The following is a 20,470-nucleotide window of genomic DNA, read 5'->3' as shown; positions in this document are numbered from 1 at the left end:
AAAATATCTGAAAGCCCGAACTGTGCCATATGCCATCAGGCCAAAAGTTGAAGCAGACCTGGAGCGCCTGGTCACCAATGGAGTCCTAATACCAGTTACCCATAGCTCATGGGCCACTCCTATCGTTCCAATCGTGAAGAAAGATGGCTCTCTCCGGATTTGCGGTGATTTTAAAGTCACTGTCAACCCAGTGTTGTGTGCAGAGCAATACCCGCTTCCCCGCATCGATGACCTCTTCGCAGGCCTGGCTGGGGGACAAAAGTTCAGTAAGATTGATCTGAGTCAAGCATATTTACAGATGCACGTCGATGAAAAGTCCCAAGAGCTGTTGACTATTGTGACTCATAAGGGGCTTTATCGATACTGTTGCCTACCCTTCGGAATAACATCTGCTCCCGCCCTGTTCCAGAGGGCTATGGACCAGATCTTGTGTGGCTTGTCAGGAGTTCAGTGCTATCTGGATGATATCCTGGTCACTGGAAGAAATGAAGAGGATCACTTAAAGAATTTAGAGGCTACCCTACAAAGACTGGAAGAGTATGGCCTACGAGTTCGCAAAGACAAGTGTGAATTCTTCAAGCCCTCTGTTGAATATTTGGGACACATCATTGATTCTGCAGGTCTTCATAAGGCCCCTGCAAAAGTTAAAGCTATTGTGGAGGCTCCCCCACCTCAAAATGTAAGCCAGCTGCACTCGTTTCTAGGACTCCTGAACTATTATGGAAAGTTCATCTCGCAGTTAGCCACACTGCTAAAACCACTTCATGAGCTCCTTGGGCAGAACAAGGCCTGGAAGTGGACTGAAGCCTGTGATGTTGCGTTTAACAAAGCTAAGGATGCACTGCTAAATTCTGAAGTTCTAACGCACTTTGATCCATCCTTACCACTGCAATTGGCCTGTGATGCCTCCCCTTATGGAGTGGGAGCAGTCGTGTCATATATTATGCCTTCAGGAGAAGAGAGACCTATTGCTTTTGCTTCACGCACTCTAAGCAGAGCAGAAACTAACTACGCCCAAATCGAACGTGAGGCATTAGGAATTGTTTTTGGAATTCGGAAGTTTCATCAGTACCTGTTTGGGCGAAAATTTACTCTTCTGACAGACCATCAACCTCTGACATCAATTTTTGGACCCTACACAGGCATTCCCCCATTAGCTGCTAGTCGTATGCAACGTTGGGCATTGTTACTTTCAGCACATACATATGAAATCAAATATCGGAAATCCACTCTGCACGGCAATGCAGATGGCCTCTCAAGGTTGCCTTTGCCGGTCAAACACCGAGATAGTGCCCAAAAGGAAATCTTCTACTTTGAACAGGTAGAGAATACACCCATCACTGCTACTCAGATAAAGAAGGCAACTCGCGTTGACCCAGTATTGTCCCACGTTATGGACCTGGTGATGCATGGAAAATCTCGACAAACCTCTCCGGTCTCATCCGACCTTGTTCCCTACATGTCCAAGCGGACAGAGTTATCGGTCCAATCTGGTTGTTTGTTGTCGGGGAGACGTGTCATTATTCCACCACCACTGAGATCACAGATGTTAGAACAGTTACATTCCGGTCACTGTGGAATAGTGCGCATGAAGGAAATTGCACGAAGCTATTTTTGGTGGCCTGGACTGGACAGCGCTATTGAAGAGAAGGCAAAAGCTTGTATGTCATGTCAGGGTGTGAGGAATGCACCCCAGTGGGCACCCCTACACCCATGGGACTGGCCTGAAAACCCGTGGCAACGTATTCACGTTGACTTTGCTGGCCCCCTTGAAGGAAGCATGTTCTTGGTGGCAATAGATGCCCATTCTAAATGGCCAGAAGTCTCTATAATGCAGTCCACTTCGGCAGAGAGTACTATCCAAAAACTACGAGGACTCTTTAGTCGTTTTGGTCTGCCAGAACAACTTGTGAGCGACAACGGACCGCAGTTCGTTTCTCAGGAGTTTCAAAATTTTATGAAGGCAAATGGGATACACCACATCACGTCAGCACCATATCATCCGTCCACCAATGGATTAGCTGAAAGATTTGTGCAGACAATGAAAAACGCTTTGAAATCAGCAAGGGGACAACACTCCATTCAAAAGCGTCTGGATACCTTTTTACTTTCCTACAGAAACACACCTCATGCTACGACCCACGCATCTCCGGCCTTTCTAATGATGGGACGACAGCTGCGCACTTGCTTTGATCTGCTGAAACCTTCTGAACCCCGACAAATTGTGCAACATCAGCAGCAATATCAAGTCATCAGACGGGCACCCAGAGCAAAAGACCGAACCTTTAGCCCAGGACAGCCAGTTTTGGCTCGGAATTATACTTCCAGAGCTAAATGGGTTCCGGCCACAGTCATCACTCAAACAGGACCTGTTTCCTACACAGTCCGGACTGCAGAGAATCTTACCTGGCGACATGTAGATCAGCTGTTGCCAGGTCATGCCAGTCCTCAGGACCCATCTGCAGGTGAGGGGTCTGACTTCACCTCTTCTGGTGAGGGACCGAATCACGAGTCACCTGTTTCTGACTGTTCTCCTCCATTACTGCCGGCGGCTGAGATACCCCTTTGCCCAGCACGAGCTGATACCACCTCCTCACCTGTTCGTGCTGCGGACCCTGAGCCCCTAGTGCTTTCGGGTGCAATAACACCAGAAGTTCGCCGTAATCCACCTAGAGACAGAAGGCCTCCTCATCGGCTGGATCTTTAGCTAGGGCGAACCCACGGTTATGGGGCAAAATAATCCCCAGGGTTTAGCCGGGAATGGAGGCAGTCTACCCTCCTTCTCTAGTCTAGTGTGTGTTTTATTTAGGGGATGTTCTTATTAGGGGGGGAGGAATATGTTGTGTATTTGGTTGTCATGGTTTTTGTTGCTATGGCAACTGAGTTAGATTATTATGGGTTAGCTCAACCGGTTTCGACCGGCTGAGTGAGCTCTCTGTGTCTGTAAATAAAATGGAGGTTTTGGTTAGCTGCCTGCTCTTTGGCTTCAAGTGATTGCTTCCTACGCCGGCTGCCCCAAGGATTTAACACCTATGGCACGGGTCTCGCCAGGGTAAGCACCCTGGCAGGCCGGGCCAGTTTGTTTACCTGCCGCATCCGGAGGGTTCGGCCGATCGCGGCTCCCACTGGCCACAGTTCGCTGCTCCAGGCCAATGGGGGCGACGGGAAGCGGCGGCCCGCACATCCCTCGGCCTGCGCCACTTCCCGCAGCCCCCATTGGCCTGGATCGGTGAACCACGGCCAGTGGGAGCCGCAATCAGCCAAACCTGCGGTCGTGGCAGGTAAACAAACTGGCCCGGCCCACCAGGGTGCTTACCCTGGCAAGCCGCATGCCAGAGGTTGCCGACCCCTGCTGTAGACTTTCAGGCTCGGGCTGGAGCCCAGGTTATAGGACCCTGTGAGGTGGGAGGGTCCCAGAGCTCAGGATCCAGCCTGAGCCCAGAAGTCTACACAGCAATGAAACAGCCTTGCAGCTCGAGCCCTGCAAACCCAAATTGGCTGGCATGGGCCAGCCATGGGTGTCTAGTTGCTGTGTATTCTAAGGGCTTGGCTACACTTACAAGTTGCAGCGCTGGGAGTTACAGCGCTGCTCATGCAGCTGTGTAAGGGCCAGCGCTGGAGTGTGGCCACACTGACAGCTACCAGCGCTGCAGTGTGGCCACACTTGCAGCACTTTCCAGCGCTGTATTGAGAGGTGCATTGTGGGCAGCTATCCCACAGAACACCTCGTCCCGTTTTGGCGCCGTTTTGGCGCTGAGTATTGTGGGAAGGGGAAGGAAGTGTGCGGGTCATTCCGCTTCCTGTTTGCCAGCGCCCCGTGGTGCATCGCTTCACATCCCAGCATTCATTCCGGCAGCGTTTGGCGCCATTGTGAGTGTCTTTCTGTTACTCTCTGTGAATCGCGATTTCTGTGGCAAATGGAGCCCGATCTGCTGAGGACTCTGCTGATGAGTGTCACCAGCACAACACGTTTGGCAGTCGAGCTATTCCTTCAGCTCCAAAGTGACAGTGAGGAGTCCGGCGATGATATCAATATGGATTTGTCTGCGCGTGTGACACTAGAGTGCTTGCGGCATTCACGGAAATGCTCAGCACCGTTGAACGCCGCTTTGGGCTCGGGAAACAAGCACTGAGTGGTGGGATCACATCGTCATGGAAGTCTGGGATGACGAGCAGTGGCTGCAGAACTTTCGTATGAGAAAAGCCACTTTCATGGGACTGTGTGCTGAGCTCGCCCCCACTCTGCGGCGCAAGGACACAAGATTGAGAGCTGCCCTGACGGTGGAAAAGCGGGTGGCTATTGCAATCTGGAAGATGGCAAATCCAGACAGCTACCGGTCGGTCGGGAACCAGTTTGGTGTGGGAAAGTCGACCGTGGGAATCGTTTTGATGCAAGTTTGCAAGGCAATTAATCGCATCCTGCTAAGAAAGACCGTGACTCCGGGGAGCGTGCAGGACATTGTGGATGGCTTTGCAAAAATGGGTTTCCCTAACTGTGGAGGCGATAGATGGGACGCATATTCCTATTCTGGCCCCACCTGGCATCTGAGTACGTTATTCGTAATGTGTATTTCTATTTGGTTGTCCTGGCGCTTGTGGATCACCGGGCGTTTCATTGACATTTACACAGGCTGGCCTGGAAAGGTGCATGATGCACGCATCTTTCGGAACAGTGGCCTGTTCAGGAAGATGCAGGCAGGGACTTTTTTCCCAGACAGGAAGATTACAGTAGGGGATGTCGAAATGCCCACTGTGATCCTTGGAGACCCGCATACCCGTTACTGCCTTGGCTCATGAAACCCTATACAGGGAAGCTTGACAGGAGCAAGGACCGGTTCAACTACAGGCTGAGCCGGTGCAGAATGACTGTGGAGTGTGCTTTTGGGCGTTTAAAGGCTCGCTGGAGATGTTTGTATGGGAAGCTAGACTTGGGGGAAAGCAGCATCCCGCGGTTATAAGCGCTTGCTGTACCCTCCATAATATTTGTGAAGGGAAGGGTGAAACATTCAGTGAGGCATGGACCACCGAGGTTCAAGTCCTGGAGGCTGAATATGCACAGCCAGAGAGCAGGGCTAATAGAGAGGCCCAGCACAGGGCTTCAAGGATTAGGGATGCCTTGAGGGAAGAATTTGAGGCTGAAAGCCAACAGTAATGTTTGCTGCCTTGCATGGGAGTGAATTGCACTGCTTACACTGTTATTCTATTATCCATAATAATAATATGATTTGCAGTGCCTCTTTCTTTACTGGGCTAAGGTGTCTTTCACTATCTGCTATAATAAAGACTGTTTTCAAAGCCAAGAATTGTTTTATTGAAAAGAAAAAAACTTCCTTGACAGACAGACAGACACACAACATTTCATTAACACAAGAGGGCAAGGGTGTGGGTTGGTGAACTGTACAGTCACAAGTTTGCATATGCCATGTCTGGATTGCTGTTTAATGAATCCTGCACTTCAGGGTGCATATACTGCATGGTGATGGGGTTGAATGCAGAGGGTAAGGGTGGTGGTAGGTATCAGGGCTGGTTGGGGAACGTACAGGTGTTGGAGGCAGCTGGTGGTGGTAAGAGCCTGGATGCTGGGGAAAGGTGGTTGGAGCTGACATTGGGGCACAAGGCACAAAGGACCCGGCGGGGGGGGGAGTAGCACGGTAGTGCTCTGCTAGCATGGCAACGAGAGACTCTATAGACTCCGCATGGCGCTCCAGGAAGCTTAGCAGCCGCTCCGTGCTGTTCCTCTTGGCCACTGCATGTCTCTTGCGGGTCCTGCTTTCTTTCTCTCGCCACTCCTTCAATTCTTTTCTCTCTGTAGCAGAGTGCTGAAGAACAGTTTTCAGCATGTCCTCTTTGCTCTTTCGGGGATTTTTTCTCAAATTTTGAAGCCTCTGTGATGTTGAACATCTGGGCAGTCCAGTCAAGGTCACTGTACACACAGAAATGACAACATTTAACACGGGCAGCATTGTATCCACTATCTCCAGACATGAATTGTTACACTGAGGAGTTCTCACTTGCAAGTTCTCACTTGCATTCTTTATCCCAAAGGAAAACACAACAGAAGCCACGAAATGGTGAGTGAGGTGGGGCTTGAGTGAGAGGAGCTGGTTGCTTGGGTAATCTGGAGTGCTAGAGGGGTTGAGTGAAGATGCAGATGCAGGGTGATCTTATCTCCTATCTCTTCACTAAAGAGTCTCCCAACATTTTCACAGGACTTAATCCTGGAAGATGTTTCCCTACTGCAGTCACTAGGGAACAGCGGGGGGCTCTTTTAGAGCAATGTGGATTCCGCCCGGGACCCTATGCGGCGTGCCTGTGTTCAGAAATGGTCCCCCCCCCCCCGGCCGAAGAGTGGCGCGGACGCGTCACCGTCACTGGGACAAGGGACACAGTGGCTCTGCCTATAAACCTGCGCAGGCATATTGCCCACGCTCTGGATGAAGCTTTGCTGAGATAACTGAAGCAGATTACCGCGACGTGATAGACCACATCAACGGGCTATTCCACATCTAGACGCTGCCATGCATGCATCCATAACCCCCCTTCCTCTCCAGAAACATTTCCACCCAGAAAATAAAAGCCGCTTACCGGTACACCGCTCCTCTGCTTGTCCTTCTGCAACTGCTGGCTGCTGCTGCGATTGGGTACTTTCCTCCTGGCTTGAGAAGAGCTCCTGGCTGCATGCCTCCAGGGAATCTGCGGTTTCTTCCCCCATCCCAGGAGCTTCACTCGCGGTTTCCTCTCCCCCCCCCGCAGCCTCCTCCTCCTCCTGTCCCCCAGCCTGCTCAGAAGTGTCCATCGTTACCCTGGGATTGGCAGTGGGGTCACCCCCAAGTATGTTGTCCATCTCCAAGTAAAAACGGCAGGTCGTGGGGGCGGATCCGGATCTGCGATTCCCCTCTCGGGCTTTGTAATAGGCACTCCAGCTCTTTAACTTTCACCCTGCATTGTAGTGCGTCCGTTGATGGCCCCGATCCAGCATGTCCCTTGCTATCTGCTCAAAGATATCGTAAGTCCTACGGCCGGAGCGCAGCTGTGCCTGAACAGACGCCTCACCCCACACCCTGAGGAGGTCCTGCAATTCACCTGTGCTCCATGCTGGGGCTCGTTTGCCGCGTGGAGGCATGGTTACCTGTAACCTGTAACTGATTAACTGATTGCACTCCACACCTGGCTGCAGCAAACAGGAAGGAGATTTTTAAATTTCCCGGGGCATTTAAAGGGCGGGTCACCTGAGGCAAGAGCAGTAGAGTGCAAACTGATGTGCAGAGTGGCTGAACAGGAATTCTGGGATAGCTCCTTATTCCCTGGAGGACAGGTAAAGCGCTGGTGAGTGTCCACACCTGCTGAGCAGCGCTGGTGTCACCAGCGCTGCACTCCTTATACCCCAACCCGGATGGGTTTTCAGCCAGCGCTGCAACCAGGGAGTTGCAGCGCTGGTTGTGCCCTGCAAGTGTGGACGGGGTGTTAATTGCAGCGCTGGAAAGCCTCCACCAGCGCTGCAACTTGTAAGTGTAGCCAAGCCCTAATTGTGCCTAATGTCTCCAATACCATTGTGCAAGGACCTTCTTCAAGTCCCAGATCCAGTGAGCTCACAATCTAAAAGATCAGACAGGTATAGACTTCTCCTCTTTAAAAGTTGTGAGGGGATAGTTAGGGATAGTCCAATAAGACATCCTTGATTATTCAATATTTGGTCTCAGGATCTTCTTTTTAACTGTTAAGTCTGTACATTTAATTGTTGTGGGGTCAGCAGTAAAAGTGGATTTCTTTGAAGGTAAATGTCAAGCAGGTAGGAGAATAACTGTCTCTCTGGTCACTCAATAACAAACCTCAAAGTGGCAATGCTTCAACAAAAAAAAGTCAAAAACAGACTCCAACATGAAGCTGCTGAACTGGAATTAATTTGCAAACTGGAGCCATCAGATTAGGCCTGAATAAAGACTCGGAGTGGTTGGGTCATTACAAAACCTAAACTTAATTTCCCCAATACTAATTTCTCCCTACTATTACTCACACCTTCTTGTCAACTGTCTGTAATGGGCCACTCTTTTACCACTTCAAAAGTTATTTTTCCTCCCTTGGTATCCTGCTGTTAACTGATTTATCTCGTTAGACTGACCTAACACTTGGTAAAGCAACCCCCATCCTTTCATACACTTATACCTGCTCCTGTATTTTTTACTTCATACATGTGATGAAGTGGGTTCTAGCCCACGAAAGCTTATGCCCAAATAAATTTTGGGCATAATAGTCTCTAAGGTGCCACAAGGACTCCTCGTTTTTTAATGTTACTGAAGGGACTCATAATTTATTTAACCATGTCTCAAATTTTAAAGTACTTTCCTTCTCAATGTTCTCTGGCCTCATGACTAGCCCCACTAAACCTGTGGTTCTCGTTTTATTCCCTGGTATGTTCTTCTTATTTAAGCGTTATTTTCAGCTAGCAAAGTAGAAAAAATTACTTCCTGCCTGAAGCCTTGTTTTTCAGATCTGTGATATGAGATTCTACTCCTAGTAACTTAAAGGAAATATTTTCCACTTTGCCGTCAACAGTACTGAGAGAGACCTTTAGCCCACCTTGTCTTTTTGCACCAAATCCAAGCTCTTGAGAATTGTAGATTTTCTGCTGCTAGAGAATGCAGCATTGCCTCCTGTGGGATCTCACCCATGTGACTTGAAGACTTCCTTAGGGGTCAGAGGCTTGTTTTAAGGTCCAACCAGCATTTCCCTAACCTTGTAGGGGTTCCTCTTATCTCCTCCAGCAAAAGAACTATCCAGCAAGCTGATCCATCAGCGCAAACCATGAGAGAAGAGCAGCTCTGCAGAGCTCAGCCAAGCAATCTGCCTCCCTTGCCCCTTGCTGTTTTTTTTTAATAGCATCTCTGAATTTAATTCATGGGGGTTTACATTGTTCTCCAGATTTACTTTATTTCTGGAGAGGATGGGCACAGGGAGGAATTTAGTGCAGGTGACAGGTGCAGGATTAACAGCGCCAGAAGCTGAGCTCCTCTTTTTATTCACAGAATAGGTAGAACTGGAAAGTAAAATTGAACACTTTCCCACACTGTTTATTTGTATTACAGCACTGCCTACAGGCTACAATGGAGGCTGTCCCCCCTCCTCCAGTTGTGCTAGGCACATCCTCAGTCAGCTGACTTCAAAGCAGATGGCTGGTGAAGTCAATGGAGCTGTGACAATTCACACCAGCTCGGGATCTGCCCATAGTGAAAGGTGGTTCTTGCCCTGAGGAGGGGATTCAGAGGATCAGAGTGAATTGGTTTGGCCAAAACCACACAGCAGGTCCACAGCTGAGCTGAGACTAGAACTGGGATCTCCTAGCAACTCTAACTAGACAGCAGTTCTGGTTTAGAAAGACGACATACAAGCAGTGGTATGAAAGCCTGGTGTGCTCAAGCTTTCATGATTGCAGGGCTGTTGTAGCCATGTTGGTCCCAGGATATTAGAGAGACTAGGTGTTTGAAGATTGATTTCTCACCCACCTTGTCTCTCTAATCTTTGAGACTATATCAGGATTAGGATTGGGCTAGTTTTTTGGGGGGCGGGATATGGCCATCACAGCTGTACAGCACAAGAACACCAACTCATTTCAGATCAACCATGAAAGAAGCATTCCAACAGGACCCCATTTTTTTTCTCCTCATCACCCATTGGGACTGCAGCAATAATCATCTTCTGTTTGTGATCTGTCACCTACTTTTCAGCTACGGTCACCTTCTTTCTAACTTCGCCTTAACTCTTAAAAGGAGGGTACATTGCAGACTATCCCCAAATGAATGCTTAACAGGGTGTGTCTGCGTGTCACATATGAAGAGTTATGCTTTTTTATGCAGTTTGCATCAAAACTTTTACCAAAATCATTACAAAGTACGTGTGCCGTGTAACCTTTTTTCACCATCTATAACTACAGTACATTTTAAAAAATGTCTTGGATTTTTCTGACATGATCTATGTTTAGGCTTTGCAGGAATCAATTTTTATTTCAATTTCAATGGTAACATTTATATTCTTTATGATTAATTTTTATTTTTATCTAGATAAATATTTTTCATTCAGGAAAGTGTCTCCTATTATTATCATCTGAAAAAAGCAGAACCCTTCTTAGGTGCTGCTGGAGTGACTTCAGTTAGATTGTGTCTGCTAACAACTCATATACCACCATATTTCACCCTCAATCTATATAGGAAGGAGATGACAGAGTTTTTATTAAACTGTTCCTGACACAATGGACCCATAGCTTGAACCCATGTAATTATCTTTTCTGGCATGTGTCACAATGGAGCAGCACATGTCATAAGTAAAATTCAGAGTAGTAAAGAAAGAAATCAGGAAAAAACTACAATACTAATTATTTGCAATTAGGGAAGATGTTGAGTGAACAATGCAAATAGATGCATTAAAAAGTCTCTCATTCATATGACACTGAGTTTAAAGGAATAAATAGAGAGGGTTGTTATGAACATATTGTACATTTAGCTAAAACAGGAAAAACACATATGGGATATGATGAAGTGTTAACAACAAGATCATTAATAAAATAATATGCCTTCTAGAATCAAAAACTATTAGATTAGAGGAAACAGCAGGTTAGCCTCTGGGAATTTAAGTAAAGGGAAGGATTTACATAATCAAAATCAGCATGGCAGCAGTGTTGTCTAGGGCTGAGAGCAGGGGAGTGAGAGTCAGGAGGAGAGCTGTGCTGTATTCCAAACAGTGCAACTGACTCAGACCCTCACCCTGCAAAGAGGTCTCAAATCCCTTTGCTTACCCAGAGCCCCACTGAAGTAGTAGTGGGCATCTTCACAGACAGAAGGATTCACACACATGGATCAGCTTACAGGATTGGAGCCTCACGGTATGTCTACACTTAAACCACTACCACGGCACAGCTCCAGCGCTTTAGCTCTGCAGTGTAGACCTATCCCAACTGGAGGGGTTCTCTCAAGTAGGTAGTCTTCCTCCCTGAGAGGCAGTAGCTAGAGAGATGGAGGAATTCTTCTGTCGGCCTAGTGCTACCTACACCAGGCGTTAGGTCAGAATAGCAATGTCTCTGAGGGCTGTGGATTTTTCACACCCCTGAGAGATGTAGCTATGCCGATCTAAGTTCCTAATGTAGACCAGCCCGTACTATAGGAGATTGGGCAAGTCACTTCACCTCTCAGTGCATCTGTAATGTTGGGGCATAATAATGCTTGTCCACCTTGGTAAGGAACATTGAATTTCTTTAATGAACCATGCTCGGTAAGTTCCAAGTAGTGTTGTTACTATATTTGTCCTTCAGAAATGTAGCAAACATTGGGAAATTTAATTCCCAATCTTTACACCTGCATCAATCACATTGGAGTCCAAATGTGAAGTCCGAGAAATTCCTAACTTTATATGAATATTTGTTAACATAAAATAGGGTACAACCTGTAAAAAGCATGTGGGTCATTGGTTCAAAACTGCAAAGTGGGGGAATTGGAGATGAATGCCCCCATGTTGACACTGGTATATGTGCTGAAGCTTTTCTCAGAGCAGATCAAAAGGCAGAGGCTATAGCTATTTTATTTTGGCGCCCTTATGATCCTAAGTGCTTTGAGAAAATAGCTACTAAGCAGTTTAGGCAAAGTATTTGTGGAAAAGAGCTTAAGAATTATTGAGAGTGAGAAAACAGCAGATATTAATGAGCATTTTCTGCAAGCTAGTGTATCACCAGAGAATTTACAAGTCCTAATGTGCACTCAATTTGAAAAGTACAACTTTAATTCTGTCCTGGAGAATACTTCAATCTTAAAGAAAATTACTGGCTTACTAAGTGGGGAATCTAAATTACAATTGTCAGCAGTAATCCTCCTCTACCTCCCCATACAAAAGAGACCAAATCCATTAATCTAAAAGTTTTTATTTTATACTCTCATGCCGGGAACTGTTTCCAAATTGGGATGAAAGAAAAACATTAAACAAACCATAAACACTCTGCTCAGTAAATAAAGAGGAAGCTAGGTCAGTTTAACCTTGATTTATACAGGGGACCTGATAAAGCAGCAGTAACAAAGGATAAAATGTACCATGACTATTCTGTTTTTCCATACACCAAGAACAACCATATACTATGTCAGCAGAGACCAACAGTGGTCTTCTCCTCCATGCCATTCTGACATCATTATACTCACTCAGCTCTGAATATTGGACTCTAGTTTTTTTTCTTTATTTGCTGTATTGCCATGAGTTGTTGGTCCTACCCTTCTCATACCACTGCCACCCTTTATCTGCCTGACCTCACTCTCCCTGTCCACTGTGCTTGCCCTGCTTTTTACCACCTTCTTTGCACCCTTCCCCTCAGGTTCTCCTCTTCCTTTGTATACATCCTCTCTTCCCCCTGCAATCTCCCATTCTTCAATTCCTGGTCCCACCTGATTTGCTGCTACTGATCCTACAGAATTTTCCAGTCTCTCTGAACAGCCTCTGCTAGCTTTCTCCTTGCTCCTAACCAGGGTGTGTGCTCTCTTAGTAAAAGCAGCTGTCTAGCAACAAGCCATATCCTCACTGAGATCTTACTGGTCAGTGCAATAGCCAAAAAAGCAAAGACCTTTCCACCATTCCCACCTTCAGGTGCTCCTGTAGCTGTGGTTGTTCCACTTCCTCTTTCCTCCCTCACAAGCACTGCTAATTGCTGACCATCTATTTCTCCTTGATGATGGAGACAAAGCTGATGATCCTCCTCCTCGTCTCTGCAGCAGCCAGGGCTGCCTCTGGGGGCGGAGTCCCACTTCCTCTCATGTGACAGAATATACCCCTGTATTCACACCCTACACACGATTGTAATAATCTTTGTACAAGGCATGCCTTATAAGGCATCGTTTGAAAGCTCATAATTTGCTGGTCAGTATTGTCCTGATAAAATAGGTGTGGTAACATCGTATGTGAAGTTATAAGATTCCCCTGTGTGATGTTATTAACATATGTTCCAAACTTCACAGCCCTGCCCAAGCAGAAGTCCATAAACAGGTCTGTCCTAAACAAAAGAATGTGTGCTTGCCTTAATTTGCATATAAGCAGTAAACAGAGTCAACAAGCAGGGAGAGAAAACAAAAGAAGTTCAAACAGGTGAAAAAAACCCAGCAGGGAGTATCCTTCCAATAAACTCTTCGTCTCCTGGGTCTCAGCTGGAAACATTTTTCAAGAGAGAGACTGAAACTATAAAAAGGAGGGACAAACACCCCAAGACCCCACCTCACTCCCTGCCCATTACATTCACTGTACCTTAGAAGACAAAAGAAAGCAACTGTTGGAATTTGGGAGGGGGCCCTGACCTGAGAGTTTGGTCGGTAATCTGCTGGGGCATGGAGTGAGAAACTTTGCTTGAATCTGATATAGGTTGTTAAGTTAGGCACTAATAAGTGTTTTATCTTTATATTTCTTGTAACCATTTCTGACTGTTATGCCTCATTATTTGCACTCACTTAAAATCTCTCTCTTTGTAGCTAACAAACTTGTTTTACTATTTTATCTAATCCATTGTGTTTAAGGTGGAGTGTCTGGATACTCTATTTAAAATAATAAAATAGCATATTATTCCCTTAAAGGAATAATGGACTTACTATGTTTGTGCTGTCCAGGAGAGAGCTGGGCAGTACAGGACATATATTTCTGGGGGAAGATCTGGGACTGGGTGTGTGTGCTGGGGTCACCCTGTAGCATAACCCGGCTGGCAAGAGCCAAGGTGTGGTTGACTGGATCCAGCATACACAGACATAGCTGGGAGTGACTTACATGCTGAGGCTGTTTGTCAGCAATCTGGGTTGGAGGCTACAGCAGCAAGGCATTGCAAAGGGCACTCCAGGTTACAGGGCACTAGTCTGGATTGTGCCCTGGTATGTCACATCCAGTCTCCTTGTCCAGCAGTTTTGTAGATGCCCCCAACTTGGACATTGCCAGGAAATCTGCATCCTCTCCTGGTCTCTGTTCCTCCAGATCGTCATCACTTAAAGGCAAAAGCTCTGGTGCTTGCACATCACTCAACAAGTAGATATGATCCTCTGTCATCTTACAACTTGACCATCAAGTAACTGGCTTTAAAAGACAAGGATTTAGTTTGCTAGAGCAGCAGTTCTCAACTGGGAGTCTGTGGCCCCCAGGGCATCCCCGAGCCCCTTTGCGGAGCCCCACCACTGAAACCCAGTGCCCCAAGTGGGGCTGAAGCAGGAAGCAGCACGGGGCTGAAGGCCCGAGCACCAGTGCCACCCCTTGGGGCTGAAGCCAGGAGAAGCACAGGGCTGAAGCCCTGAGCCCTGGTGCCCCCCCACCCTCCTGAGAGGCTGAAACAGGGAACGGTGTGGGGCTGAAGCCCCAAGCTCCCCGCTACTGCATCCGGGAGCAGTGCAGGACTGAAACCCTGAGCTCCCCCCTATTGAAGCCAGGAGCGGGGGCACGGTTGAAACCCTGAAGCAGACAGAAACCTTGAGCCCAGGGGTAGTTGCCCCCCTAAACTGCAGTGCCTTACCCAGAGTGGGGCAGTCCTGGGGGAAGCTCAACCACCCCACCTCCTCCTCTCCCCCAGATCCCCTCAGACCCTGCCCTCTGGCCATGTCCTAGGCGGGAAGCCGGAGCCAGGCAGTGTGGGGCAGCTTCTCCTCTGGCTGGTGATGCCATGGAGTGGGCATCCATGGCATTCCCCCATCTGCTGCTAGGTCCCAGGGCTGTGGCTGCTTGTGACGTTCCCCTCTGGTGTTATGTGAACTGGTAATCTGCTAGGTCACTCCAATCCTTGACTCTGGGAGCCAGCCTTACCCTGCACTACTGTGAGAACCCCCACTCCTGGGCTGTTCATACACAGCCTCTGGCATGTCAGCTTCTCCTTGGATTGTGCAATCGAATGACACTAGCCAATATCTCCGGTCCCAGACACAACCCTAGGAACCTGCCCGCTGGACACTGCAAACTTATATGAGTTTATCAACTTAACAAAGAAATTGATATGTACCAGGCTTCTTATCCCAAGGGGAGTCTCTGACACGTTTCAAACCAAACGCACTGCTTCAGGTAGAATAAACAAACAGATTTATTAACTATAAAGATAGGTTTTAAGTGATTATAAATCAAAGCATAACAGGTCAGATTTCGTCAAATGAAATAAAAGCAAAACGCATTCTAAGCTGATCTTAACACTTCCAATGTCCTTACAAATTTAGATGCTTCTCTCCACAGGCTGGCTGGTTGCTCTTCAGCCAGGCTCTTTCCTTTGATCAGCGCTTCAGTCGCTTGGTGTGCTGTGCTGTAGGTGGAAGAGAGAAAGAGAGAGAGAGAGAAAGAGAGAGAGCGTGGCAAACTTCTCTCCCTTTTATCATGTCCTTTCTTCCCTCTTGGCTTTGCCCTCCCCCTCCAGAGTCAGGTGAGCATTACCTCATTGCAGTTCCAAACTAACCAAAGGAAGGGGGGTGACTCCCTCGAGAGTCAAACAGATTATTTTGTTGCTGCCTAGGACAGCATCCTTTGTTCCTGTGGGGCTGGGCTGGGCTTGTACCATCCATGCCCTGATGAGGTGTGAACTGCCTCTCTGCTCTTGGAGAGTTTTTGCCTGGGCTTATTTTAAGCCATGAGGATACATTTTCAGCCTCATAACTACATACATGAAATTATAACCTATAACATTACTGTAAAACAATGCTCAGTGCATGATGAGCCTTCTGAAGACACCCGACATGACAAACTTTGCATTGGATACCACGCAATCATTTTACAGGGATGAACATGTTCCTCCGAGGTACAGAGTGTCACACTGCTCCTCAGGTCGCAGTCTCCTTTGAGTGCTCATGCAGCCGGTCACAACTGCCCAGGCGGCTCTGGGCCCAGCAGAATCCTCGGGAAGTAGCCACCAGCACACAGCCCCAGACAGGTGGGTGGCCTGCTGAGGTGAGTCAGGGGGTGGAGGGGTGCTCCCTCCCTGGATCCCGTTGTGCAGAGCTGGCCCAAGCCCTTACAGCCCTTGCCCTCCCCTCTCCCCCGATTAGAAGTCAAACTACGCCTATGCCCAAAGGTTCCCACCCCTGGCCTGGAGCCATGAGCCCCACCACCCCCGCTGGGCCCTGGAGTTTTTCTAACATGTTGAGGGAGGGGCTCAGAAAGGAAAAGGTTGAGAACCTCTGTGCTAGAGGATAGTACTTGGATCCACATTGGCTGGGGCATATTGAAACATTTGGTATAGACTAGGTCCTTTGGGCCTAACTCTCTGTCTGTAGCACGATAGTCATGGTTTTGTTTTTGAAAAGCTTGCTTCCCCCTCCAAGCTGGGATGGATTAACTCAAAAAGAGTTCTTGTCTTTCTTCCCAACAACAGCTGGTCTATACTCACTCCCATCAGAGTTTGAGGACAGTTCTGTATTTCAAAAGAAAACAAGCCAGCTTCATCTCCAAGCTCTCATTAATCATCTTCTTCATCCCCTGTTCGGAAGTTTTCTCAGCTCTCTCCGGTAGGCTGTTGGAAGCTGGATGATATGGGGAAGTTTGAATCTTTAAACTCCGTGCTTGTCACTGACAATGGACCACATTTTACAAGTCCTACTGGTAGTCCATACGTGGAAAGAGGTCTTGCTGGAGCTTTTCTCAGGCACCAGTGGAGGTTTTTGAAGTACTTACATGCACTTCTAACCATTTTCAAATGTGCATCCACTATGATTAGAAAAGATTTTCCTCGTATGTGGACTTGCAAAGTCTTTATCTATGTAGAACCATGGGAGGCCTGGCCATTCCCAGGGTCAATGCTCCTGCACCCCAACAGCAGCACGTGGGGCAGGGGAACAACAAGCAAACAAAATAACCTCACTATTGCTGCTCTCGCCTCCAGCCCAGGACCTGGGGTAATGTATCCCAGTGCCTACCTTTGTCCCTGTCCTATATGGCAGCTCTACCCCCTCCTCCAGCCAGAACCAGCATGAAAAACCCCACTACTGATAAGCTGCCACCACCAAACTGCCCCTGCAGCAGCTGTTTCAAATCTCCCCTACACTGAGCCGCCAGCACGGGCACCCCAGAGACCCTGCAAGCCAGCAGCAGATGGAAGCAGGGCTAATCTCTGCTTCCTGGGCTGCACTGTGAGCTGGGCCCCATCCTGGGACCAGAACTCCCCACACTCTTGCCACTGCCTGTGAAATGGGGCCATCACACAGTTATTGGAAACTGCAAGATAGAGTGGGGCCACTGACAGGAAGGCAGCCAGAAAGGGGCGGGGGCTGGAGAACAGAGAGCAGAAGACAAGGGGAACTTGGAGGAGGGATGGGAAGACTATCCAACACAAGCCCAAATGTATATTGTACAAATTACAACCAACCTGACCTGAACTCAAGGTTTGTAGTTGGGACTGGCTGGGTTTCAAGTCTCTAGTTCTCCATCATCTACCCCTGGGGGTAATTTCTGCACCACTTTACACACAGATTTCATGCCCCCCAGATTTTTCTGTTTCCCTGCAGAATAATAGATTCTGATGGGGAAGCAAAGGGAAACCACAAGAAGGGTCACACACCCCTCACCGGCAGCGGTCCTGAGCGGGCATGTCGGTTTGGGCATTGGGAGCAGTGGGAAGAGATGTAAATCACCGACTGTGGGGAGGGTGGGGCTGGGCATGCATGGGTGTGTGAGAGACTCTGTCACTCTCACTCACTATCATGGTGCATCCGGCATGGAGGGGCAGGGTCCCAGGGTGTTTCTGGTGCAGATGTGGGGCCGGCCCAGCCCTTGCTCTGTGTCAGGGTCGGGTGCAGCCTCAATGCCAAGTCTGTATCCTGGAGGATAGGCTGCAGGGTGATTCCCCCCCCCACACACCTCTGTGCAGCCAGTGGCCTGTGCTCCCCGTTAAGAGGCAGCCCCAGTGCACGCCCCTTGCCCCTGTTGCTGTGCCCACCCTGCAGAGGCATGAGGCTGACACAAGGAGCTGTGAGGAAGTCTCTGGGAGCCTTGGCAAGGGCACCATTTAGGAACGGCAAGGTGGGCACCTGCGCCTCCAAGTTTCTCACCAGAGATTTGCTTGTGATGCACGTCCAAACCCCAGGCAGAGCTCTTACCTGCAGCACCACACAGGCAGGTCCCTTCCTCCAGGAACTGGGTGCAGCTCCCACGGTCAGTTTCCTCTGCTGCAGTAAGGCCTCTGGGGGCGAGGCAGGCAAGGCCGGGGCCATCCAGGATGGGAGAGGGGAGCACAGGTTCCCCAGTGTTGGAGGGGGGAGTATAGGATACTCCATGGTGGCAGTGGGTAGGGGAGAAGCCCAGGGCCCCAGTGGTGGTGGAGGGAGAAAAGGGCGTTTGAAGCCTGCGGCAGGTGCAGTGGGGTGGGAAAGGGGAATCAATCTCCAAGGGAAGGGAGAGGTGAGGGCACAGGGCTGTGCCCTGAGGGAAGGGGCAGTGAATGTGGGAGGAGCAGCTGAGGGGGAACAGTCCCTGGGGCACAGATCCTGAGGGAGGGGGAATTGAAGAAGAGTGGGGGACTAGGAGCAGCTAAATGGGTCTTGAGGTCCGTTTGCCCTCAGAGAAGCAGGGAGCACCCTCCCCTCTCCCTGGGAAGAGACTGGGGACAGACCCCACGAAGCTAATGCATTCTCTCAGCTGACTAAACTACTCTCTACGTTTCTCCCCATCTCTCCTACTTTAAGGTAACCTATAGCTTGATCCTGCAGTGAGGATCCATGTGGAGACAGGGAACATACTTGCTGACAGGTATTTTGAAACAAATTACCAAAATAATTGAAACAGGTGTGATTATATTGTATTATTTTGACCAAAAAAAAAGCAGAATTTTGCAGAATTTTAAAATATTGTGTGAAGTTTTTTTATTTTTTTGGTGCTGAATTCCCCCAGGAATAAACATCCCTCATATTATGTGACAATATTGCGCCCCCTCCGTATGATAGGCTTAATTCTTTGTCCCAGGTCAAAATGAACAAAGAGCTGCAAGAATTTGAGTAGCTTTTAAAATTCCTGAAACTCTCTTTTGTCTCTTTCCAAGCTTCTCCTTCCTCAGGAGTTGATGCAAGAGTTCTAAAAGAGCTGACCCATTTGGAAGAAACCTGCGATAATTTAACATACCTAAAGATGCTTATAGCTCAGTTGTGTTCTAGGGGACTAGGGCCTGTTCAGTTGCCAAGGCCTTGTCTATCCGGTAGCCTAGGTACACCTCTTCTGTTCTCATAAAAAGCATTTAGTGAAGTCCCACTGCCTCCATTCTTTGAAATACCTTCTCCAGTGCTGACAAATATTCAGCATCACTGCTCACTAAAACACACAGTATACCTTTCAACAAATTTTCCATGGCTGTCTGGAAAATTGCACTTGCTGACAATATTCCATATGGCAATTGACTGTACTGGTATAAGCCCATATGAGTGTTTATAGTGGTAAATGTGGTACAATCCTCCTCCAGCCTCATCTGTTGGTACACCTGCAACATGTCTAGCTTATTACATTTTAACACCTCCTCCCCTTCCTCCAATATCACTAGTAAGTCCTCTGTCTGAGAAATCAGAGCTCTCTTTGGGCTTAAAGGGGAAAGTGATTGTCTACATTAATATGGTCACCACTGTTACAAAATTGCGATAAATCTTGTACAAACTATGCCTTGTGAGGTATCAGTGGAAAAAATTGTAATCTGCTGAATATTATTATCTTTTTGTAATATGTATATCAACACTATGTGTGGAGACCCATGTTGTGGGTCTGAAAAACGTCCATAGGTTAGCTCTTTAGAAATAACAAAGGAGCTGTAAGTGAGAGCATCTGTACATCTTCCCTGGCACATAGGCAAAAGTGCAAGCTAGAATTTGCAATTGATATGAAAGACTGATGGCCAAGCATGCACACCATGAAACTGCCTGACCCATGACACAGCCATGCTTTTTCCAGCAAAAAGAGTCAAGATATAAAAGGAGAGAACAAGGGCCCCAGGCCACCTCTTTCCTACCCCATCTCTGGACTGGTGAATTCTAACAAGGGGAATTTTTGAAAAAAAGTGACTGAGGTCCCCAAGCTATTTGAGCAACCCAGAAGACTCATAGAAACTAGCAGATTTAACATCCCCGCTATTATTTTGGACTGTATGCTCTGATCCAACTGTAAAGTATATTGTCTGTTTTAGCATATAATAACTCTTCTTTAGTTAATAAATCTGTAGTTAGTTTACTACGGATTGGCTACAGTGTTGTTTTTGGTATGGGATCTGAAGTATCCATTGACCTGGGTAAATGATTGGCCCCCAGGGGCTTGAAGAACCTAATGTGTGGTGTATTTGGTTTTAATAACCTTTCATCATAAAGTCCAGTTTGTCTGGGTGGTAAAATAAGGCTGAGATGTCTGTGTCTTCATGGTAAAACTAATGTAGTGATCCAGGAACACAATTTTGTTACTGGCGTGGTGAAATCTAATGATAGAATATACCATCCATTTGGGGTGTCGTCCCTATTTCTGTTAGTCTTTCCTGAGTTTGGCA

This window comes from Mauremys reevesii, linkage group 2 (genome assembly GCF_016161935.1).
Source record: "Mauremys reevesii isolate NIE-2019 linkage group 2, ASM1616193v1, whole genome shotgun sequence".
NCBI lineage: Eukaryota > Metazoa > Chordata > Testudines > Geoemydidae > Mauremys > Mauremys reevesii.
Note: the sequence above shows the minus strand (reverse complement) of the source record.